The 24,604-nt window shown below is 43.3% G+C and overlaps 7 non-coding genes across 7 annotated transcripts; 4 read left to right on the top strand and 3 right to left on the bottom strand.

The window, feature by feature from the left end:
* Positions 1 to 3,004: 3,004 nt before the first annotated feature.
* On the bottom strand, positions 3,005 to 3,086 carry TRNAL-AAG (transfer RNA leucine (anticodon AAG)). Its single transcript has one exon. It is a non-coding gene; the product is annotated as a tRNA-Leu (tRNA).
* Positions 3,087 to 3,895: 809 nt separating this feature from the next.
* TRNAM-CAU (transfer RNA methionine (anticodon CAU)) lies at positions 3,896 to 3,968 on the top strand. The gene has a single exon. It is a non-coding gene; the product is annotated as a tRNA-Met (tRNA).
* A 2,179-nt stretch (positions 3,969 to 6,147) lies between these two features.
* On the top strand, positions 6,148 to 6,220 carry TRNAK-UUU (transfer RNA lysine (anticodon UUU)). Its single transcript has one exon. It is a non-coding gene; the product is annotated as a tRNA-Lys (tRNA).
* A 2,937-nt stretch (positions 6,221 to 9,157) lies between these two features.
* On the bottom strand, positions 9,158 to 9,230 carry TRNAM-CAU (transfer RNA methionine (anticodon CAU)). The gene has a single exon. It is a non-coding gene; the product is annotated as a tRNA-Met (tRNA).
* An 11,092-nt stretch (positions 9,231 to 20,322) lies between these two features.
* Positions 20,323 to 20,395, bottom strand: TRNAF-GAA (transfer RNA phenylalanine (anticodon GAA)). The gene has a single exon. It is a non-coding gene; the product is annotated as a tRNA-Phe (tRNA).
* A 750-nt stretch (positions 20,396 to 21,145) lies between these two features.
* Positions 21,146 to 21,217, top strand: TRNAE-CUC (transfer RNA glutamic acid (anticodon CUC)). The gene has a single exon. It is a non-coding gene; the product is annotated as a tRNA-Glu (tRNA).
* A 3,194-nt stretch (positions 21,218 to 24,411) lies between these two features.
* On the top strand, positions 24,412 to 24,493 carry TRNAL-AAG (transfer RNA leucine (anticodon AAG)). The gene has a single exon. It is a non-coding gene; the product is annotated as a tRNA-Leu (tRNA).
* The last annotated feature ends 111 nt before the right edge of the window (positions 24,494 to 24,604 follow it).

Genomic DNA, 24,604 nt, shown 5'->3' with positions numbered 1-24,604 from the left:
TTATCTAGTAATTGTTAAGAACAACATATAATAAAGAGATCATACATGTAGCATCACTGGAAAAAATACTCAGTATAAATTACTACTTTAGTCAGTCTAAATATTAATTACTGACCCTACATTCTTCATGGACCTCTGGTAGTCTCCTAAGAATGAATTGCTTATGAATTCCTGAATCATTTTTCTGCCATTCATCCTTTTGCTGGATTTACAACCGAGCAAGTTGCCTGTCACAAAACACGTGCTCAGTAAATGTGGATTGAAGTGAATATATCTTTGGGGAGGTAGAGAGGGCAACAATGAAATTCAAAGACTTTGCCCAGGTCACTATACAGTTCTCCTAAATTCTTCACTCCATGCGCATCAACTCTCTATTCTATTGTATCTGTTGGTTTTAAAATTAAACCAGAACCTCAAAAGCCTGCTCTTCAGCAATATCCTTTAAATTGTCCTCTGAGGCTAGACAAGGCAAAAAGGGGCATAAATCAATGCTTTTTCAACTTGAGCACATTTTTTTATCTCAGGGAAGGATAGTGGTTATGGAGCTGGAAGATAGGGCATCTGGCCATGCTGCTGCTGCTAAGTCACTTTAGTCATGTCAGACTCTGTGCAACCCCATAGACGGCAGCACTCCAGGCTCCCCCGTCTCTGGGATTCTCCAGGCAAGAACACTGGAGTGGGTTGCCATTTCCTTCTCCAATGCATGAAAGTGGAAAGTGAAAGGGAAGTCGCTCAGTCGTGTCCGACTCTTCTCGACCCCATGGACTGCAGCCTACCAGGCTCCTCCATCCATGGGATTTTCCAGGCAAAAGTACTGGAGTGGGGTGCCACAACCTTCTCCGATCTGGCCATGGGTTGGTTTATTTATTCATGAGTTTGGAGTTCAGAAGATTGCTCTTTTCCCTTGGAATCATCCATGGTTGGTTCACAAGGTGAATGTGAACCTCATATCGCAAGGTGAATGTCAACAAAAACCACTGAGGGGAATGTCTAGGGGAAGAAATGACTGGGTCCAAAAATCCAGAAGCAATCTGTTCCCTCATAATCTGAGCAAGAACGGTTTACACTTACCTAGTAGCAGAGCTGAATCCAAAAAGAGCAAGTCAGTGTGGCTAAATCAGTGGTCAAGAACCAAGTTCAGCTGGAGTGTCCTGTAGAAATTGGGCTTTAGAACCCATGACCCTACCTCAAACTGAAGATCTCAAGGTCTTCCTGGTGCCTCAGCTCTATATACCTTACTTCACAAATGAGGAAGATATTCTTTCATGTATTTATTTATTCATTACTACTTACCAGAAATATGTTTAGTTTTCATGATGTGGAGAAGTGAGAGAAATATGGTTCTATACCTGACAAAGCTTATGATGCATAGAGAAAAGCAGACAATTACACAAAATTTTCCAATTCCAAAAGTTATGGTAAATACTAAAATAAGTGATGGCTAGAGTGATAACAGAGCATGACCAATGCAAAACAACAGGAATACGCCATTAGTGTCAGGTAGCAATGAGGAAAACCTGCCAGAGGAAGGGATGGCTGAGCTGAGGCCTGCTACAAGCTCCCCAGCTTGTTCCATTTCTTCTTTGCTGTATTTATCAGATTGGGCTTAAAAATTTTTTTAAGTTACAAGACTTGTGAATTCACCTATTGGACTTATAAAATAAATATCCACTCAATCTAACAACTCAAACAAGTGTCTAAAGTACAATTTATAATCTCCCTGTCCTCTAACACTGTTACCACTGGAAACAATTTGAAGTATGTCCTTCTATACATTGTCTTAAGGTAATGTTCTTTGTTTTAGTAACTATATATTACAATGTCATTCATAGTTTCCTTGTTGGATTCTTTACCAGTGGAAATTGTGCCTTCTTGTGGCCATTATCAGAGAAGGCAATGGCACCCTACTCCAGTACTCTAGCCTGGAAAATCCCATGGATGGAGGAGCCTGGTAGGCTGCAGTCCATGGGGTCGAGAAGAGTCGGACACGACTGAGCGACTTCCCTTTCACTTTCCACTTTCATGCATTGGAGAAGGAAATGGCAACCCACTCCAGTGTTCTTGCCTGGAGAATCCCAGGGACGGGGAAGCCTGGTGGGCTGCCGTCTATGGGGTCGCACAGAGTCGGACACGACTGAAGCGACGTAGCAGCAGCAGCAGCAGTGGCCATTATGCCTCTATTGCTTGTCTTCTCTCCTAGGCACCAGGGCAGGGACTTCCTTCCTTGTTCCCATCCAGGTATTCAGTGCCTAATTGTGATTCTGGAGAGAGATCAAGGGAGGCTTCCAGGAGACAGCAACTACCGAGCTGAAGGGCAAGAAACTTTGAGGGCGGGGGAATTGCTTGGAGCAGAGACCGAGGGCGCCCAACAGAAGACGCAGAGACACCTGCTGAGTGGGGAAAGCGCCTCGATTTAGTGTGAGGTGAAGGGCAGCGGAGTGTAAGAAGAACCCCCACATCTCAGATCAGCATAAATAGGATTTAAAATGTGAAATGAGAAGGCTGCAGTGATGCTGAGAACTGCGGCCGGGCAGGATCTGTCTCCAGTTGCAAATGGATTCAGGGAGACTGACCGCCGTTCATCAGTCCACCATATATGGAATAATGCATACATAATAAGTACTACTGCATTTACGGGGCCTAAGTAAGTACTTAGGAGGTGGTACGCAGTAGGATCTGATTTTTTTTTCTTTTTTACATGAAAGAATGAATTAAAGAAAGTCTGTTATGTGTTCTATACTGCTGGGTGATGAAAATACGAGGGAGTAAATACCATGCACAGTAGATGCTCAGTAACTTTTTGTTCATTGGAATAATCAGTTGAAGGTTTATTATGAGGTGGACACTGTTTCGGGGGCAGTGCCTATAGCTGTCATCTCTCTCTGGTCTCTAGGAAAACAGATGTTGTAGGAGGAGAGGAACCTACCTGAAGTTGGAGCCTGTGAGAATTGTTGTGTGAGTTGGACTTGGAACACCTAGACAAGCTTGAGGTGCAAAATGACCCTGGCAGCGGTGGGATTCGAACCCACGCCCCCGAAGAGACTGGAGCCTTAATCCAGCGCCTTAGACCGCTCGGCCACGCTACCTCCTACGAACCCTGCTTTTACGTGCATATCATCTGACCCAAATTGCTACCCATTTCAGGTCCTTTTCCTCTCTCTCGCCCCGCCACACCCCCGCCACTCTGCACTGTCCCCGGGGCCCTTCCTCCAGCGTTCCCCTCCCCACTCCCACCACAGCCCGAGAACCCCCTGACCCCTGACACTTTACTTTCTCATGGCTCCCAGGTTCATCTTGAATGGTGACGCCGCAGGTGGCGCGGGAAGAGGCACCTGCCCCATCTGTCACCAATATAGGAAAAAAGAGTCACGCAGACTGAGAGTTCCAGTGAATGCTGTGGGCTCCAGATCCACGTGGACTCCGGAGTAAGCCCCCGGACTACAGGAGTGAGCAAGTCCGGGAGTTTGGTTTGAGCCTGGAGAAAGGTTGACAAAAAAAAAACGAGGAAAGAATCTCGAGGGTTCCATCTTTCCCGCCCTCCATCATCTCAAGAGACCAAACTCCTCCACGGAACCTCACGAGGGAGGCAGAGACTGCAGTTCTTGCTATTGAAGTCCTGTTTGCTTTTCAGAAGGTAGCGCATCTCCACAGGTCCTGGTTATAGCAAACAGAACTTCTGCAAAGTCCAGATTCAGTTGCCCTCACCGCCCTTAAGTCTTCGCAGGACAGTTTTCAGGGGAAACGAGCTGGGCTGCGTGGCTCTGCCTTCCAAATTTTGGATATTTTAGACGCGAATTAAACCATAGTTCCATCTTCTTTTGAGGCATTGTGATTCCGAGAATCTTTTTCTTGCAATAAAGTTGGTAGACCTTTTGTTGAAAGGGGCGGTACAGTTGCCTCCTTAGCGCAGTAGGCAGCGCGTCAGTCTCATAATCTGAAGGTCCTGAGTTCGAACCTCAGAGGGGGCAGCCTACAGTTTTACTTTTCTGTTTTGTTTTCTTCTCCTTCCGTAGGTCTTAAAAAAATAAACACAAAACCGAAGAAATTCGCTTTGATGAAACCGAACGGGTAATTGTTCTTTTACAGAACCGTGTAATATTCAGACACAAAATAGTAATTTTCAGTAGGATTACTCCAAAATTCTTGTTCCAGTTGTAGACCTTGACTGATAACATAGGGGTTGAAGGATACCACACTGTATACAACAGAAGATGCTCCTGATCTCATGGAATTTATTTCCTATGTTTGAGTGGGACATGACAGACAAGACAAATCTGGATTTTTAACAGCAACCTCAGGAGATCCGATCTGAATGCAATCAGCTGAACAAGTTTTTGGAATCCTGCAGCACATATGCAGTTATCTCATGTTGACAATTGTGGAGAAGGTCACTTCCTTCCAGTATTCTGATCACTCAGAGCTTGCCTGCTGCTGCTGGTGGCAGAACCCTCAGGTATCCACAAGGCAGATCAAAAGCAGAGCAAACACTCTATGCTTTCCAGAGAATTCGCAAAAGATTCAAAGTGCCCTTTCCTATTCTCTTTTATTTCTGCCTCTCCCAGTAAAGTGCTTATTAGGGCAATGAGTTACAGAGAGAAATGATTTTGACACTTCTTCCTCTCTAGGTCCCAAGGAAGAGTCTGCGCCCAAGTGTTCCCAGTACTGCCATTCCCCAGCACTGCCACACAGTCAGTCAGTAGGCCAAGTCTATCATCTCTTGTCCCATGCTGCCACATTCTTTATGTGAAACCAGTATGCTCTATTTGAAATTATCTCTGACCATGTTGTTCCTCCCTGCTTAAAATCCCCAATGACTTTATATTGCTGCAAGAACGAAGTCTGGATGATGCATTCTTAGCCATAACCTCTGAGCCTGTCAGTCTCTGGTTTGTCTCTGTCTTTCTGTTCAACTTGCCCCCACTTTTACAATACTGTCCCAAGAAGAGATCTGCTCATAAGTACAATAGGCCTTCATTAAGTTCTCAAAGTGTTCTGCTCTTTGCACTTCCTGAAATGTGGGAGCCACATTTTTGTCTAGTTTATTACTATAAACTTTACAGTACAAAGCCTTTGACTCTCAGTTTAAACATTGTCTTCTTGGAAAATTCTTCTCTGACCCCTGGAAGAGGTCACCTCCCCTTATAATCCACTGTCTTGGAGATCTGGAGACGGGGGGTACTTTATTGTGCAGATTTTTAATTTTCTACCTCTATCCTTTATCCTAACTTAAGTCTAGTAATGTTTTTCTTTTTATCTTATTACAGTGAAGTTGTGTAGACCACCTTAAATCTATTTTGAATAGTGGCATGAATAAATACATAATTGGAAATGTATCTCCTATCATCATGTTAAACGCAATCTTTGAGGAAGAAATTTCTGTTGTAGGATTTGAGGGAGGAAAGTGGATGAGAGATTAAGTAATTTGTCTAAGGTAGCGTGACCAAATGATTAAATATGATATTCTAATTCATGTAGTTTACAATAAAAATAATAACGATGATAACACTTACCTTTCACCGAACCATTAGCAAATCCCAGACACTATTCCAAGAGTTTACTTGTATTACTTCATTCAATTTGGAAACTCAGGTCATGAGATTATATGTTTGTTTCTCTACACATCTCAGTAACCTGTACTTTTTCTTAAGCACATTTATCACAGTAACCAAACACTTATTATGTAATTCGTCATTTAAAAGGCTGACTCCCTTCATAAGAGTAAAAACTCCACTAGGGCAGAGGTGGTGGCCTTCCACTCTATAAGCCGAGGGCAAAGCTGAGCTGCTTGCTCAAAATAAGTTCTTAAAGCCTACTTATTGAAGGCTTTTTTTGTGCTAGGCATTCTTAAGGGCTTAGGGGGAGACTTGGAGCTCAAATTTTGAAGATGAAGGACAAGATGGACCAGGTGACATCTCTAGTTACATACAATATTTAGAAGAAGTTGGTTACTATCACTCAGTTATGAGAATTATTTTTTTCTCATGACCTGGGGGCAGAAGTAGTTGTGAGCTCTATTTAAGGCTGCAAAAATAGATTTAGGAATAAAGATAAAAGAATATGAACAAAATTAAACTTTGTACTTTAAAGTCCGTGCACTTTACTTTTTTTCACCTTAGGATATTTAGGAAACAAGCCACCACTAAGGGAGCCCGGATAGCTCAGTCGGTAGAGCATCAGACTTTTAATCTGAGGGTCCAGGGTTCAAGTCCCTGTTCGGGCGCTTTCCTAGGCTTTTGATATCCAGTTCTGACTCCGCCTCCGCGAGTATTTCCGCGGAGGAAAAGTGTTAAGTGATTCTCAAGCAAACGCTGAGCTGAATATATGGGATTTCTACATCAGAACGGTCGCAGCTAACGTTTAAGAATGAGTCTTAGGGTACACGGCCTTGTACCAGAACAAAAGAATTTCCTAAAAGTGAGTTGGTTGATAATGGATGGCTGAGAAGGCATTTCTGGACTGCAAAGCTTCGTAAGGGTAAAAAGAATATCTACCTGATAATGTGGCCCTATTTAGAAAAACATCATGATAGGACCGGAATTCTATTGTTTTGAGGGGCTTGGCTTGACTATTTCGGTGGTGAGTGCACTGGACAGTCCTTGCCTGATATCATAGTCATTAATATTTTATACTTCCATTACTCTGATTACAGGTGCATAGAGCAATCTTCCAATATTGGTTGCTTTCCACTATAGAGTTTATTTTACATGAGAAAGAATATGCTGATCAAACATCAATATGGCTATAATATGTTCATATTCTGGCTTGGAATTTCTCTAATATTTGGCTATTGTGATCAGTCCTGCAAGTCTGAAGAAATCTGAGTGAATTAAAAAATAGCTTCTAATTCTATAAAGGAGAGGAACAGATTCAGAATAGTGGTGGCTCCAGTAAGAATCAAGATTCTCTAAGGAACTGCCTAACAGCCAGACAATCCAATCCTTTGGCCTCTTTGCAATCCGTAACTGCATTGCTTAAACTGTAGCAGATGCAGGCTCCTGGAATCAGAGACTGAAGCTCAAGAGGACGTGGTTAAAATGTTCCCCAGGATACACCTCTTCCATTCTGCACCAGAATGAACTGTTAAGAGAACTACACTGAAATATAGACTGTCTGAGGTCTGGATAGTTAGCAGGAGAAGCCTAAGTATTGTACTCTCTTTTTCCAGCACAGACTAAGCCAGAGAAGTACTACTGTAGGACGAATTTCAGTAGGCAGGGCTCCTTGCGGGGATTATTGCAAAAATCCAAATTTGATGTGTTGATTGCCTTGAGTCGCAAAGAGTCGGACACTACTGAGCGACTGAACTGAACTGAATATAGTGATAGGGAATGTTGGAAATGCTCTAGGGGTCTCAGGAATAAGACACAAAATCGAAAATGGCTCGGCAAGGCAGTTTACTTCTGCAGAAGGGAGTCCTATAGACTAAGGTCTGGAGGCAAACACAGAATCCACTCGGTTTTTATCCCAAAGACGCAGTTTCCCTCCTTTTGCTCCTCATAGGTTGAGGACCAGAGTTAAAATCTTTCCTGGAGGTCACCTAAGTTTTTATTGGACGATTGGTCTCCATGAGGGCCACGAGTAGCACTTGTTAAGTTCCTGATTGGAGGGTTTATATTAACTAATTTCCCCATTCTTTTAGTTCTTTGCGCATGTCCAGGATAAACCCGGCAAAATTAGCCCGCCAAAATGTTCTTATGAGGAAGGAGAATCAAGAAATGCAAAGAACAGAGGATTGGCCACGAGCCTTCATTTTAGGAATCTTATTCACAAGCTGGCTATATACCTTTCTGTTCAACTATTCTAGGAATGAATCACTTCTTTATTTTTTATAACTTCTCCTTTGATAGAAAAAACCTTTCTTACAGGGAATATGGCAAACACACACACAAAACAAAAACAGCAACATTTAATATGCTATTTAATTCACTGGCTTATTTGACAAGTCTTTATTGCAGAAGGGAAAGGCTACCCACTCCAGTGTTCTGGCCTAGAGAATTCCATGGACTATACAGTCCATGGGGTTGCAAAGAGTTGAACACGACTGAGGGACTTTCACTTTTATTGTTTGTCAGATACTGTGCTAGGCATTGGAAATACAAGAGTGGATGAAACACACTTTCTTATAAGGACACCAGCCACTGAATTTAAGGTACTCCCCCCACCCCCAATCCAGTATGACCTCGTGTTAGTTTAACTAATTACATATGCATACATCTGTGCTAAGTTGCTTCAGTCGTGTCCAACTGTGTGCGACCCTATGGATTGTAGCCCGCCAGGCTTCTCTATGTTCTCTCCAGGCAAGATTACTGGAGTGGGTTGCTCTGCTCTCCTCTAGGGAATCTTCCCGATCCAGGGATCCAACCCTCATTTCTTAGGTCTATGGTGTTGACAGGGGGGTTCTCTACCACTAGCGTCACCTGGCAAGCCCGATTACATCAGGCAAGCCCAAAACAACTGCAAAGACTCTAATTCCAATAAGGTCCTTTTCTGAGGTTTTGGGTGGGGATGTTTTTGTGGACCACTATACCATGGGCTTCCCTGGTGGCTCAGTGGTAATGAATCCACCTGCCATTGTAGGAGAGGCAGGTTGGATGCCAGGGTCAGGGAGATCTCCTGGATAAGGAAATGGTAACCCAGTCCAGTATTCTTGCCTGGGAAATTCCGTGGACAGAGCCTGGCAGGGTACAGGCCATGAGGTCACAAAAGAGTCAGACATGATTTATCTACTAAAGAACAACAATTTACTGTAGTACAGGTGGGAAACCAGTTAGAACCAGATTAGATAGGGAGGCCAGGGCAAGGAGACGGCATGTATATTTGAAGAGGAAACAAAAAGCTTACTGAGAAAACTGAATATCAGATTTTAATATATCTGTACATTATTTTTTTCAATAAATTAGAGTGCACCAATAGGATACTGCTCCAAGAAGAAATAGTAATCAGAGGAATTTGGATAAGAGGTTGTCCATTGGAAAGAAATGAAGAAAACAAGTCACTACACATAAAGAGGCACATGTCTGCACATTTTTGTACTTACCAATTGGGAGGAAGATAAAGTTTAATCTTAACCTCTTCGAGGGCACTTTCAACTCAATGGCCAGTAAGCAGACTTTGACGAGAGGCTATAACTTTTTGACGCCTGAGGGCAAAAGTTAGCTGCCCCCTCTGAGGTTCGAACTCAGGACCTTCAGATTATGAGACTGACGCGCTGCCTACTGCGCTAAGGAGGCAGATGGCGACACTTGCTCATTAAATATCTTTAACACTGGATTTTACTTTGCTTAAATTTTGGTCTTGCTGTATATTTCCCTCGCTTTAAAATTTGGAAATGAAAAGCTGTTCTGCACAAGTGCAACAGCTTCTACAACCTGCGTCAGATGAAGATTGTCGCTATTGATCTCGCTCGTTCTGCATTGATGACCTCCACTTCTCACAACCGAAGGAAAATTTCCTTAACGTCTTGCCCAGAAACCTGCACTAAAACTACACCGGCGTCCATCTCTGTGGTCTCTAGAGAAGAGGAAAACTGCCCACTTCCTTTCTCATGATCCCTCTTTCCTTCAATACTCGATTCTTCTGCATCAGTATTTTGAACACTTTTAAGTGTTTACTGTCTTAAACATTTCCTTTGATTCGGCGCCTTGGTCTCAAGCCGTCGCTCTATATCGTTTGCTCCTTCGCAGGCAAATTTCCCAGAAAGCGGTTCGTCCTCATTTTTAAACACCTCCCCCAGTCCCATCAGTTTTTCAACGGACTACAATCTTCCTCGACCACCGCTCCGTCCAGAGGAAGTCCAAATGGGTTTCCCGGACTATGTGGCACTTGATGGTTCAAAGAGTAAGGTGTCCTTGCTGCAAACTCGTGGGAATCTGCTGGTATAAGAGTTGTAGTTACAGAAACAAGAATAGGTGAAAAGCCTGGTTTACCTGCTGTCTTGGAGAAGGAAATGGCAACCCACTCGAGTATTCTTGCCTGGGGACAGAGAAGTCTGACGGGCTACAGTCCATGGGGTCGCACAGAGATGGACACCACCGACGACTAACACTTTCACTTGGTTTGCAGGAAAAGTCTCGGGAAAGCCCCACCTCCAGGAAACCTCTTTTCTAGTTGAGAAAAGTCAGTGTTTTCGGGCCATTCAGAGAATGGCCATTTCGTAGCCCATTCAGAGATGTGCTACGGACAGTTGGGGAAAGTACAAAAAATCCTATTACAACTTTATAGCCCCGGGGTTCCTCACCCCGGAAGGCTGAAAGGAACATTGACTTACCTAGATGGATGCGGCACATCTTTTTCAGCTTCTGTAGTTGCAGTCGCTGTTTCCCCCTGGCCGCTGATAAGGGCAATGGTAATTTCTGGTTTGCAACAATGGGCGGTCTATTGTTGCCTCCCTCTGAGTGCTGCGGCTTAAATGTGCGAAATAAGTGATCCGTAGTCGTGGGCGTCAACAGTTTGGCCGTGTCTGTAGATTAACTGTTGTGCTTTTTGTTCAAATAGTGTTAGCTTTATGTTTAACATTGCGGATATTATGACCATATTTTCTAACAGTCTAGATAATGAAAGTGGGAACAAACGAACTCCCGTGGGAATTCCAGCATGACCCAGATCACTGAAAAAGTCTAAATGACGGATTGAAGAACACATACAACTGGATTAGGGAGGTAAATTACAGAAGCAACTGCACAGTACGTAGAAAAGGATTTGGATTTGGGCATGGTGAAAAAGGAGGTGTGAAAGTACATGGGGAGACCGAATCTCCCAAATCTGGGTTTAGACGGGAGAGAACTTTCCAATCAGATTTTCTTAGTCTCCAAATGACACCAGTGCTCATTCAAAAATAGAGTTGGGTATAGCACTTGAAAAGTCCTGATTCAGAGGTTGCAACCGGGAGGCAAACAAAAAGGTAAATTTCGATACCATGTATTGGTCTCTTGCAACGTGGAGTTGATTCTGTCTGATGAGCTTGCTGTCTACAATATAACAACTTCAAGTGATGTGTCAAAATACGGCAACCAAAAAATGTTTCCCCAGCTCCTACGACTTTCGCTTGAAACATAGTGTCGAAAATCGTATTCTTGATTTGTATGTAGATTTAACAAAACCGCTACATACTTAAATGATGGTTGATATCTTGCTTAACTACAAACTAGGCCTTGTTCATCTGCTGCTGCTGCTGCTGCTAAGTCGCTTCAGTCGTGTCCGACTCTGTGCGACCCCATAGACGGCAGCCCACCAGGCTCCCCCGTCCCTGGGATTCTCCAGGCAAGAACGCTGGAGTGGGTTGCCATTTCCTTCTCCTATCTGCACAATTTGCAGAGGTGCAAATGTGAATTTTGGCAAATTCTATTTAGCCTTACCAAAGAATATGAAAAGGTCTTATCTGCTAAATGTCCTGCACTCCGTGTGCATATAGCATTGCTTTAAAAGATTGTGGCTTGTTTACTCATGATGTTGAGGTTTTCATAGTTTATTGAAGTTTATAGTCAGTTTTATTTTCTTCAAAATGTGCAGAAGCACTTACTGCGACTTTTAACCCCATACAAATGTAATGAGATAAACTTTTTGGGCCTCCAACGTGGCTGTCATTGTTGCTGGCCATAGAAAATACGTTGAGGTTTGGCCTGCTGTAAAATCTTTATTGTCAAAGAATGGGATAAGAAGAATGTACTTCTCTAATTTGGAAATGCTTTAAGGATGGGAATAAGAAAAAGTACTATAGTAAATCAGAAATGTATATGCTCTTTCTCCAGTATTGTTTAATGTTATGTTGATCGTGACAAAAACTCATACACTGAAAAAATGATTCATTTTCTGGGAAATATAACTACTTAAGAATGAAATAATAATAATAATACCAGAAAGGGGCAGCCAAATAGCAAGAAAAACAGAATTTTCTTATTTGCTAAAAGTACAATATAACTTATTTGGAATCTAAGTTTTATTTCACACATTTTAATTACTGCTATGATTATTTATCAAGATTAAGAGAACTGGAGAGGTAGCAGGTTTGGGGATGGGTAGGAAATCAAGAGACCTTTGAACATACCAAGTTTGTGATACCTTTTGAACATTCAGTGGAAATGTCAGTCATGTAAATGGATCTGTTTAATGGAGAGGCGGGGTTGTAAATTAAAGTTTGGGAATCATCAGGGTGTAGGTGGCGTTTAAAGTCAGGTGATCAGGTGAGCTCATGAAGGGAGAAGATAAATGCCGGGAATACATGAGGGGTCAGGTAGGGACTTTAGAGAACTCCATAATTTAGAGACTGGGAAGAGGAGGAAATAGAGAAGGAACTTTGAGGTAAAGTTCAAGTGTGTGGCATTGAAGATAAGGCTCCCACTGTGTCCTCACTATCTACTAATATGTAACAAAGAATTCCAAAACACAGTGGCTTGTGGTATGCAGAATAGTGGCCATTCTAAAAACATTCTCTAATCCCTGGAACCTGTGAATGTTACCTTCCATGGTAAGAGGTACTTTTCAGATGTGATTAAGGACCATGAGACAGGAAGATGATCCTAATCACGAGTCCTTAGAAGTGGGGTGGGGGAAAAGAAGACTAGGTAAAGAGATATGATTTTGAGGACTCTGACACATCATTCATGGCTTTGAAGAGCCAAGGAAGGTAGCAGCCTTTAGAAGATGGGAGTGTCCATTAGCTTACAGCCAGCAGACAACAGAGACTTCTTTTGTAGTCCTACCACTGCAAAAAACAACTCTGTGAAGCAGGAAACAGATTCTCCCCTTAAGCCTCCAGAAGGGAATGCAGGCTGCCAATACCCTGCCCTCACTTCTTCTTCTTTTTTAATTGTTTTATTTTATTATTGGACACACAGCATGTGGGATCTTAGTTCCCCATCCAGGTGTTGAATCCAGTTTCCTTTCATTGGGAGCTCAGAGTCTTAACCACTGGACCACCAGTGAAGTCCCCAAATGTATCACTTCTGACCTGCAAAATTCTAAGATAATAAATTTGTGTTGTTTCAAGCCACTACATTTGCTGTGATAGCAGTAGAAAACCACTTTATTATCTCTCTTGATTCTGTTGGTTGACTGGGCTCATCTGGGCAACTCTGCTCCAGGAGATGTCAGCAGGAACTTCGATCCTCTGAAGACTTGATTGGGCTGACTTGTTCAAGATGGACAGCTCATGTGACAGGTGTTGGCATTTGGTGTTTGTGATCTGCTAGGAGTTTCGTTGAGACTGTTGCCCAGAGTGCCTGACTGTGGCCTTTCCATGTGCCTGGGTTCTGAAAGGGAGCTTCTCAGGTTGAGCATTTCAAGAAACCTCATCAGAAGCTGCTGGGGTTCTTATGACTCAGATGGGCCTGGAATGGGCAAAACGTCATTTCAATGAAATTCTACTAGGTCAGCCAAGATTAATTGTGAAAATGTGCTACACAAAGGTGTGATTACTGAGAGACCTGCAACATTGGGGTCTGTTTTGGGAGACTAACTACCACACAAGCTAATTCTTTTTTCATCTGCAACATCATCTTAATCTTATTCTCTGGCCTGTACATTGTTGATGCTCTGCTCAGGTCTACTTGAACTTGGAACTAGGGATTTTGACACCTTTTCAGCTTTGTACCTGTCTGACTCTTTGCGAGCCCATGGACTATACAGTCCATGGAATTTTCCAGGCCAGAACACTGACCTGTATAGTCCATGCGGTCGCAAAGAGTCGGACACAACTGAGCAACTTTCATCATTTCATCATCAGCTTTGTACCTGTTGATGCTTCATGGAAAGAATCTTTCCATGCCCTATGGATCTGACATAATTCCAACATGTGTGATTTTCCACCACATCACCAAGCAGTTCTTTATACCAGCTGGGTATCCTACAATTCAACTCAGTTCTAACACTATCTACCCAGAGATAATGTCAGATTTTACCAATTAGGGGCTGGGTTCCACAAGACTGCCCTCCACTTCAGATGCCAATCACGAGTCCAGGTTGTCAGCTGTGCATATGATCAACTGATTATAGATGAGATTTAAAAAAAACTCCTCTCTCTGAGTTTGATTAATTTGCTAGATAAAAGAACTCAGAGAAACATTTTATATATGAGTTTCAGTTCGGTTTAGTTGCTCAGTCATGTCCGACTCTTTGCGACCCCATGGACTGCAGAACCCCAGGCCTGCCTGTCCGTTACCAACTCCCAGGCACCCCACTCCAGTATTCTTGCCTGGAGAATCCCATGGACGGAGGAGCCTGGTAGGCTACAGTCCACGGGGTTGCAAAGAGTCGGACATGACTGAGCGACTTCACTTTAACTTTTCATGTCCATCAAGTCGGTGATGCCATCCAGCCATCTCATCCTCTGTCGTCTCCTTCTCTTCCCACCTTCAGTCTTCCCAGCATCAGGGTCTTTTCAAATGAGTCAGTTCTTCACATCAGGTGGCCAAAGTATTGGAGTTTCAGCTTCAGCATCAGTCCTTCCAATGAATATTCAGGACTGATTTCCTTTATAGTTGGATCGCTTTGCAGTCCAAGGGACTCTCAAGTCTTCTCCAACACCACAGTTCAAAAGCATCAATTCTTCAGTGCTCAGCTTTCTTTATAGTCCAACTCTCACATCCATCCATGACTACTGGAAAAACCATAGCTTTGACTAGATGGACCTTTGTTGGCAAAGTAATGTCTCTGCTTTTTAATATGCTGTCTAGGTTGGTCTAACTTTTCTTTCTTTTAATTTCATGGCTCCAGTCACCATCTGCAGTGATTTTGGAGCCCTCCAAAATAAAGTCTGTCACTGTTTCCGCTGCATCTGTCTGCCAAGAAGTGATGGGACCATTTGCCATGATCTTAGTTTTCTGAATGTTGAGCTTGTATGAGTTTACTGGCTTATTATAAGAGGCTCTGGAATAATTAGAAGGGAGAGTTGCAAAGGGCAAGGTATGGGTAAAGGAACATGGAACTTCCATCCCTTCTCTGAGCTGGTCACAGTCCTCACATTTCCAAGTCCTCACATTTCCAGCCCCAAACTCTTCAAACCCTGTCCTTTAAAAAAAAAAATTTTTTTTTAATGGATGCTTCATTATATAGGCACTATTATTAAATCATAGGCCATCAGTAATTTAATTGACTCAATGGACGTGAGTTTGAGCAAGCTCCAGGAGCTGGCAATGGACAGGGAAGCCTGGCATGCTGCAGTCCATGCGCAGAGTCACATGACTGAGCAACTGAACCGAACTGAACTAGCCACTCTCCCCTCCCTGGAGTTGAAGGTGGGACTGAGAGTTTCAATCCTTCAATCAGAAGATTAGTTTCCTTGCAATCTGACCCCTCCAAGTGAGATGTTCCAAAATTCCCTCATTAACATAACAAAAGGCACCTTTATGGCTCTCATCAATTAGGAAAGTCCTAGGGTTTCAGAAACTGTGTGTCCTGTGAGGAAGACCCAATAATATTTATTATAAATCTTGACCACACCTTCCTTACCTGCCTAATCATAGTTCATCTTTAAGACACATTTCAGCTATCATCTCCTCCAATAAACCCTCCCCATCTTTAGGTTAGGTGCCTGGATTGATGATGTCCTCTACACAAAACCCTGCCCTTACATCTATGGAAGAATACAATTTTTAATTCTCACTGATTTATTTGTTTGCATTTTTTTTAATCAGGCCATAAGCTCCTCAGAAGAGTGCATTTTGTACTCTCTGATTCCCCAGATGGACAGCACAAAGAGGGGTCTCAGTAAATGTTGGCTGACAGAGCAGTAATTGAACAGTTCTCTACATTTATTATTATCTCTGTAAAGAATCTGCCTGCAATGCAGGAGGTCTAGGTTCGATCCCTGGGTCAGGAAGATCCCCTGGGGCAGGAAATCGCAACCCACTCCAGTATTCTTGCCTGGAGAAATTCATGGACAGAGGAGCCTGGCCGGCTACAGTCCATGGGGTCGCAGAGTCGGACACGACTAAGCAACTAACACACATACTGCGTTTATTTATTACTTAGCACAAAGCAGCAAACAAATGCATCCAACATGGTACTGTACATATGTCAAGGTTTCAACCAGGCAAAAAGTTATGCATGCAGGAGGGCGGGGACTAAAAAGGGTACGGGGTCGGGGGTGGTGGGGTAGATGCCTACGATCGTTTGGGAAGGCACAACTGTGGGTATCTTTTATTTTTCTCCATAATGTTCTAATATAAAGCTGTCACTGTTAAATAAGAGTGTAGAATTTGCCGCACGGGCCTCTGACTGGCCACACCTGGGAGTTTCTTAGACATGAAGAATCTCAGAGCTCACCCCCAGATCCATATCATTAGAACCTGCATTTTGGCGAGACCCCCCTGTGATTTTGTACGCGCATTGAAATTTGCGAAGAACGCTCAACGCTCATCCTCTGATATATTTACGGCCGTTTATGCAAAGATTCCCAGGACAACACAATAAAAGAAGCGTATTCACATTTCTGCCCTTGCTTTCTGCGTCTCTTGAGCCCCTTCCAGCAATCTTGAGGGGGTAGTGGGCTGGGAACAGGGGAGTCGCCGCGTGGGTCCCGCACCGCATCACCGCAGGGCAGCCGGCCGCGGCCTCCAGGCCCGCGGCGCCTCGTCTCCCAGCGCCGGGCTCGGTGGCGCGCGCCTGTAATCCCAGCTTCTTGGGAGGCTGAGGCCGGCGGATCGTGGGTGCCCGGGGGTTCGGGACTCCGGCGCTGTGTAGAGCGGGCGTCCGCACTGGGCCCGGCACCAACATGGGGCTCCCGGGGGAGCCCGGGGGTACCAGGTTGTCTAAGGAGGGGGGGACCCGGCCCAGGCCGGACACGGAGCAGGTCAAACTCCCCGTGCTGGGCGGCGGTGGGACCGCGCCTGCGAGCAGTGCCTGTAGTTCTGCCCGGACATCCGACGAGACCCGGTCTCTTTTGTTCACCTTCCCTTTACAGGATTCTCTCTTAAAAAAAAAAAAAAAAAAAAAATCATTTTTTCCTCAGCATTATTCTCGGTCAACCACTTGACTTCAGGGCGCATACTGCTGTTAAAAGATAAACTGAGGCATCTTAAATTTTAAAAAAGATTTTATTTGAACAAAAATCGATGCCAGTGGAGCAGCATCCAATCTAGCGGATAGGAAGGAGCTCCGAGGAGCTGTATAAAATGGAAGGCTCTGGTAGAAGTGAGCAGGAACAAGGAAGGTATATTAGGGAAAAAAGATTGCTGCTGCTGCTGCTAAGTCGCTTCAGTCGTGTCCGACTCTGTGCGACCCCATAGACGGCAGCCCACCAGGCTCCCCCATCCCTGGGATTCTCCAGGCATGAACCTAGTTATTGCTAAATTTCTTTCCTTTAGGGGATGGCAGGAGCTAGATTATCTAATACTGATCAGGTAATTCCTGATTGACTGGTTTTACATTACATTTCCAGGCGGGCAAAAACGCTAAGTCTGGGCTTGGTGACAATGAGGCTTAGCATAAATGACTCCATTTTGGGCCTGACTTTATTATTATTATTTTTTAACACTACCTGTTTGCTTTATCTTTACATGTTGCACACAGGGGTAGGGTGGTGCAGTCAGGCAAACTGGAAGAAACTCTTCTTAATGACTTATTATCCCGGGGATTTCTGCACTCTGCAAATCAGCCTTCCGCAAAACAGTAAGGCTCTATTGCATTTTTTAAGTACTGCTTCAGTATATTGCATTACCTGACAAGTGTATAATTCAAGACAGATGTGCAACAGGTCTGAACTTTAAGTTATTTTCAGGAACTTCTCACTCAAAAACCTGTACACAAAAGTTCTTCCTCGACTGGACAGAAGACCTGAAGAGACATTTCACCAAAGCAGATAAATAGATGGCAAATACACACACGAAAATGTTTTCAACATCATTAGCCACTGCTGCTGCTGCTGCTAAGTCGCTTCAGTCGTGTCCGACTCTGTGAGACCCCATAGACGGAAGCCCACCAGGCTCCCCCATCCCTGGCATTCTCCAGGCAAGAACACTGGAGTGGGTTGCCATTTCCTTCTCCAATGCATGAAAGTGAAAAGTGAAAGGGAAGTCGCTCAGTCGTGTCCGACTCTTAGCGACCCCATGGACTACAGCCTACCAGGCTCCTCCGTCCATGGGATTTTCCAGGCAAGAGTACTGGAGTGGGGTGCCATTGCCTTCTCCATCATTAGCCACTAGGGAAATGCAAATTACAACCACAATGAGATGTTACTAGATTCCTATCAGAAGAGCTACAATAAAACTAGTAACAACGCCAAAGGTTGATGAGGCTATATATGTTGCTGATAGGTTAGGGTTAGGGTCAGGATTAGGGGTTAGAGTTAGGGTTAGGGTATAGGGTTAGGGTTAGGTGCAACCACTTTGGGAAACATTTTGTCAGTTTCTTTAAAAACTAAATATGCAAGTACCATGCTACCCAACAGCTGCACTCCTGAACATATATCCCAGAGAAATGATGACTGATGTTTACATAAAAACTATCTGCAAGTGTTTACAGTATATTTATTCATACTGGTAGAAACCTGGAAACAACCCAAATGTCCTTCAATGGAGAATGTTCAAACTGTGGTGAATAATATACAGAATACTATTCAGTAATAAGAAGGACGAACTATGAAAGGTTCAACAACTTGGATGAATCTCCAGAAAATTACAGTGAGTGCAAAAAGCCAGTCCCAATAGATTATATTGTATATATGGTTCTATTTATATAACATTCTTGAAATTGCAAAGTTGTAGAAATGGAAAGCAGATTAGTGGTTGCCAGATGTTGGGGTGGGGGGAGTAAGAGGTCAGCAGCTATAAAAGGGCAACCTGAGGACCCTAGTGGTGATGGAAATGTTCTGTACTTTGACTTTATCAATATCAATACCCTGCTCCTGATACTGCATTATAATTTTGCAATGTGTCACTATTGGGGGCAACTCAGTAAAGCATACATGATATCTTTCTTCATTATTTCTTATAACTGAATGTGAACTTACAATCATCTAAAAGTTAAAAATGAATTTTAAAAAGACAGAGGTCAGAACACTGAGAAGAAGCCATTTCTGAAAAGAGTCCTTAGAAGCTGGGGAGAGGGAAGATGGAAACAGAGCAGCCGGAAAGCACAGAGAAGAAAAGGTCCAAGGAAGACTGTGTCGAGAAGGAAGAGTTGTCAATAGTTTGCATTCTGCACAAAATTAAGTTTAGGGCTGGGGGGAAAGCCAAAGCATTAGAAACTTGAGTGGCTGATGGTAATGTTTTCTTAGGATTGGAAGGCAGAAGTAAGCTGATGAGCAATTAAGGCAAGGAAGCCAAGACAAATACTGTTCCTGACACAAGTTTGGTGGTGAGTGGAAGGAAAGCCTCTGGGGAAGAAACCTGAGGGCAAGACAGGAGAGCATGTGTTCTCTTCTTGTCTAAAGATGAGGATTAGGCATTTTGTAGTCTGAAGAGAGGCAGGTAAGAGGGAGAGAGATCAAAGACACAAGGGTAGAATGGAATTCAGGAGGTTGTCAAAAGCTCAGCTGGAGTATTAATTAACCTTGGAAATGAGGGAAAACTTTTCCTCTGAGTAGCAAGAGGTTGGAATATGTGAAGAACCAGAAAATTAGGAGATAGGGAAAAAATAAACCACAGGAGTATCATGAGTCTTCTTTCTTTCAAGGCTCTGGCTCAGTTTACCACGCACCCTGCCACGTACTCTCTTCCAGCCAGGAGCCACCTCTTCAATTCAACTCAGATGACTTCATTTTCTAGGAAACTTTCTTCAGTTCTCCTGCCTTGCCTCTCTCTTTCTCTTCAGAATTACATAGGAGTCCACTTATTCAATAAATTTTTACTGAAGGAAAATGATGTCGAGAAAAAAATGTAACTGATATTCCTCATATTAAACTTTTCTTTTTCATATCTACCTGGGAGACTAGTATCCTTTGCATTAGAATCTGGCAGAGAATAAGATTAGGGGGAAAGGGGACATCATTAAGTAGAAATGAACGGGAGAAAGTGGAGTCCCCTTGATTTTGGCTTACGGTTGCTGGACTAATTCCATGGGAATGAAGAAGATGCAGGTTTGAAGAAAGAGGATCATAGCATAAATGGAACAGAATCCGAACCAAGAAAGAAGATACACACTAAATATTACAAAAAAGAAGGGAAAGTGGTTTTCCTTTAGCACATTTGGAACTATTTCCATTTAGTTAAATGTAGAAGTCCATCCCTAGGCTTCTCCGACTGAAAGAATCGTCTTATTGCACAATCCTCTTGTGTCTTCCTTTATGAATTTGAGAAAAAAAAGTCTCCTATTTTTTTGGTTCTGTGTGTATTTTGTTTACATTAGTACGTTCAGTATTTTAATAAACACTAAAATAAATCGCTTGCCTGCCGAAACCCGGGATCGAACCAGGGACCTTTAGATCTTCAGTCTAACGCTCTCCCAACTGAGCTATTTCGGCTCCGCCCACAAGCTTTTAAAATAATGTGTAATGGCTTTATTCTCTGTCCTTTTAGTCACTACTTATTAAGAATTTGTTTGATAAACATCACGATAAGCGCTTGAGGAAGTCAAAGATAAATTTTAAAAGGACTTTCATTTTCTAATGGCTCACCAGTTTATAAGGAGAAAGAGAAGACAATTACAAATTAATGTTTTAAGAACTGCTGTAATGACTTCGTTAAATCTACAATTTATTCCTGAGTAACTCCACAGGTCTGGAGCAGGGAAAGAGACTCTGTGAAGCTACAATGCTCCGATTTCTTCTTCTTCGGCGTTGCCACATCTTCCTCTCTTCCATATTTTATTGGTTGGCGCGGACAGGCTGCTGCTGCTGCCGCTAAGTCGCTTCAGTCGTGTCCGACTCTGTGCGACCCCATAGACGGCAGCCCACCAGGCTCCCCCGTCCCTGGGATTCTCCAGGCAAGAACACTGGAGTGGGTTGCCATTTCTTTCTCCAATGCATGAAAGTGGAAAATGAAAGTGAAGTCGCTCAGTCGTATCCGACTCTTCGCGACCCCATGGACTGCAGCCCACCAGGCTTCTCTATCTATGGGATTTTCCAGGCAAGAGTACTGGAGTGGGGTGCCATTGCCTTCTCCGGGTGCGGACAGGAAGTCCTTGTAAAAACGAAAGTGATCCTATTACAGTGTCACTTTGTACCTACGAAGCGTTAGCCTCGTAGGTTTTTCTTGACAACTTTCTAGCACCTTCCCTGGTGGTCTAGTGGTTAGGATTCGGCGCTCTCACCGCCGCGGCCCGGGTTCGATTCCCGGTCAGGGAAGAAATACCTCGTTTTTGATTTTACTACCAGTGTTCCCTCATAGGGGAAACTTTAGAAGTGTACGCAAGCTAACTTTTAATTTCCATATGAAACATTTTCGGTTTCTAAACCCTGCAATGGTTTTGATATTCTAAGCTCAAAATGACAAATGATGTAAATTTCAATGGTTTACAAAGAATGGGTAAATGAGTTAGTTATTTGTCATTGATCAAAAAGCTGTCCACTATTCCTAAATGCCTCAAAATTTTAATCTATTCGATTGGATGATCCAGTGAGAGGCAAATTTTGGAGGCAATTGATTAGCTTTAGGAGTTGATTGAGATTAGCATAACATAATGAAAAAACAGTTACGAATGAAGATGAAAGAAATCGAGAAGCTCTTTTCTGGACGTTTGTATTCATTCGCTGGTTGTGGGCGAGTTTCTGAATCCGGGAGAGTAGCTGGAATTTTGAAAAGCACTCTCTCTGGTGGATTTTCTAGTTTCACTGCTTTGGGAGAAGGGAGATCGCCAGAAATACTGGCAGGGTAATTGAATTTTGGGCCTACGCGAGCTCCGGACTGCCTGATCTCCCCAGCGCGTCCACCTCTCTTTAGCTACGAATTTACAGTTTGTCTGGGGTTTGCTAAGAAAGAAAATAGGGGAAGGCTAGATCATTAAAGGAAAACTGTCAAAAAGTAAGAAACAGGCAAAGTATTGAGCATGTCTGAATGCGCACCTGAGAAATTTACTGATAACTACTTGAGGAAAAGCGGATCCTGTTATTCTCCTGACTTTTGACAGTTTCATGCCTTTGTGATAACTAGCTTCTGTCTGACAGTACTGGGGCACGAAGCTTTGTTACTTGGTTTGTCTAAATAACAGTCACAGGTGTATTGCTTATTATTTCCTTCTCATTTCTTATAAAAGTTCAGTGTGCATTTGAACTCTTCACAAATTTCCAAATAGAAATCATGGTGTCCCTGATCTTACTCTACAAACAGATGGTGTTTTTATGATCATGTTAAATGAAACAGTAGTACTCTTTCTAATTAATTGCACATTTCCTGCTCTCCCCCAACCCCCAAATATAAATTCCCAAATTTCAAAACCTCTTTGAGCTGGGACACTCCTTTGTTAGTTTGCCAACAGTCTTCTTATGTTAATACATTTTAACACCTATGTAATATCAATTTATATAAGAAATTTTATTTTTCTCTAAGCATAAAAGTAGTAGTTTGTCGAATTTCTCTGTATACTGAAGCTGTTTTGTGTTTTTTTTGCTTAATGTTTCAGAGGAAATCAACCTATAGGCCTGATGGCAAACACCTCTTGAACAACATCTTCTTTTAATAATATTTTGTCTCCTTTCTATGTAGCAAGAATCTTTTGCTTCATTTCTTTTTAATATCTGTTTTTTAGAGAGGAGTCTGGGTAGAACCCTTAAATGTGTTTAATGCTTTTCTAAATATTAAAACTTTCCCACATAAACTTGATTGGATTAGAGACAAAGGACTCTTCTTTGAAAGCTACCTGAATTTTCTTCTTCTGCGTGGAGATCATTTCTCCCTCACCTCTTTCTCTCTGCTTGCATTTCTCACTCCTTCATGAATCTCTGTCTTCCCTCCAGGAGAGGGCCTGTTGGAGGAAAGGGGTTGCAGGTTCAATCTTGACCCTGGCCTCCCTACACCCAAACTTTCCTTATTACACTTCTCACCAGGTCTGTCTCACTCCAACATACATTCCTCAGTGCATTCATAAATTCTTCCAACCAGGCCTTTCCAGATCTATGCTAAGTTAGCTCTTCCAACTAAATGTGAACGCAGCCCTCCTTTATTTACAACCCTGAGTTATAATTACCTGATGAATGTTTGCCTTCCCTGGTAGTTCTGAGGGTGAGGATAGCACTGGTCAAATGTTTCTACTGAATACTCAGTGTACAGCTTAGCGCCCAGGTGCCCAGGATCAATACTTGTTGAATGAATGAGTGGGCTCCTGATGCCCAATCTTTGATATAGTCAGTTTATCTCAATTTATTTCTTCAATTTTCTTTTTTCCCCTTGTTAGTTTACCATGTAGGAATGCAAACCCCAGAAAGAGAAAACTGGTCTCTGAATTGATGCCTTTGATGGATCAAGATGACGCTGATGAAGTATTAAACTAGTTAGCACCTAGCAGGAGGATATCATTGCTCTTTGTGTTTGAGGGTTAAACTTGTCACAAAGTGGTCAGTTTCCATCAAATTATGTCCATATTGCCATCCAGGACTGGTGGGAGTACATATTAATAATACTGATAGTGGAGGAGAGTCTACTGGTGTTGTGAGGGACCGAGAGGGAGAACCACGGAGAGGGCTCGAAATGATGAGATGAGAAAAGAGGCTCCTAGCTTGGGATATACGGAGAAACTAGGGAAAGAAGCTTTAGGAAGAGTAGGGGGTGACTATGTTGCTTTTGCTCTATTGAGAATCCTTTTTCTTAGAGATTTTCCTAAGGTAATCTCCTTAGAAAATAACACCTGGTAATTGATAAATTATTGCAGCTAAGGATAATGCATGTATGCAGCCTAAGTCACTTCAGTCATGTCTGACTCTGCGACACCATGGACTGTAGCCCGCCAGGCTACTCCTCTGTCCATGGGATTCTCCAGTCATGAATACTGGAGTGGGTTGCCATGCCCTTCTCCAGGGGATCTTTCCGTCCCAGGGATGGAACCTGCCTCTCTTTATAGTTTTGATTCAAACCTTGGCGTTTCAAAATGAACCGCCCAGTGCCTTTGGTCCTGGGGGCATTTCTGCAGAGACCGCGTTCGTCCTGAGAACTGGGCTCTGTGCTCCTTTCGTCGGGTTGTCTTTCCCCCCTAGCTTCCCCTCATCCAAAACCACTCCTGGACTCTCAGCTGTGTCGCGGCTGCGGGGGACATCACAGTCCACCGCGGACCTGCAACCCACACGACCACCTGCAGCTCTTTCCTCCCGGGTTGGTTACAAACGGGCGGGCGGCTCGGATCCCCTGATTTCCTTCCCCGCTGCTCCCAACTGTGGGGAAATAGGGTATTAGGGATCAGGCTGGGTGGTGGTTGAACGCCAGGCAGAATTCTATGGCAGTATTGGTGAGGAGAACGCCAGATAAATGTCCTAGAACGGGAACGTGACGGAACCGTAAAGGGAAGACTATCACTCTTAGTAAAAATGAGGAAGAAACACGCGCCGGAAGAGGTAGCGTGGCCGAGCGGTCTAAGGCGCTGGATTAAGGCTCCAGTCTCTTCGGGGGCGTGGGTTCGAATCCCACCGCTGCCAGGGCTGTTTTCTTTATTGTGAGATTGCGTGATGTTAGACGACTTTTCTTCATGCCCGAAGTGGGCAGTTCTAATATTCTACAAAGTCAGTCCTTATCTTCCCCCATTTTGA

This window comes from Bos taurus, chromosome 23, assembly GCF_002263795.3.
Source record: "Bos taurus isolate L1 Dominette 01449 registration number 42190680 breed Hereford chromosome 23, ARS-UCD2.0, whole genome shotgun sequence".
Lineage (NCBI taxonomy): Eukaryota > Metazoa > Chordata > Mammalia > Artiodactyla > Bovidae > Bos > Bos taurus.
This window is presented reverse-complemented; position numbering and strand designations above follow the sequence as displayed.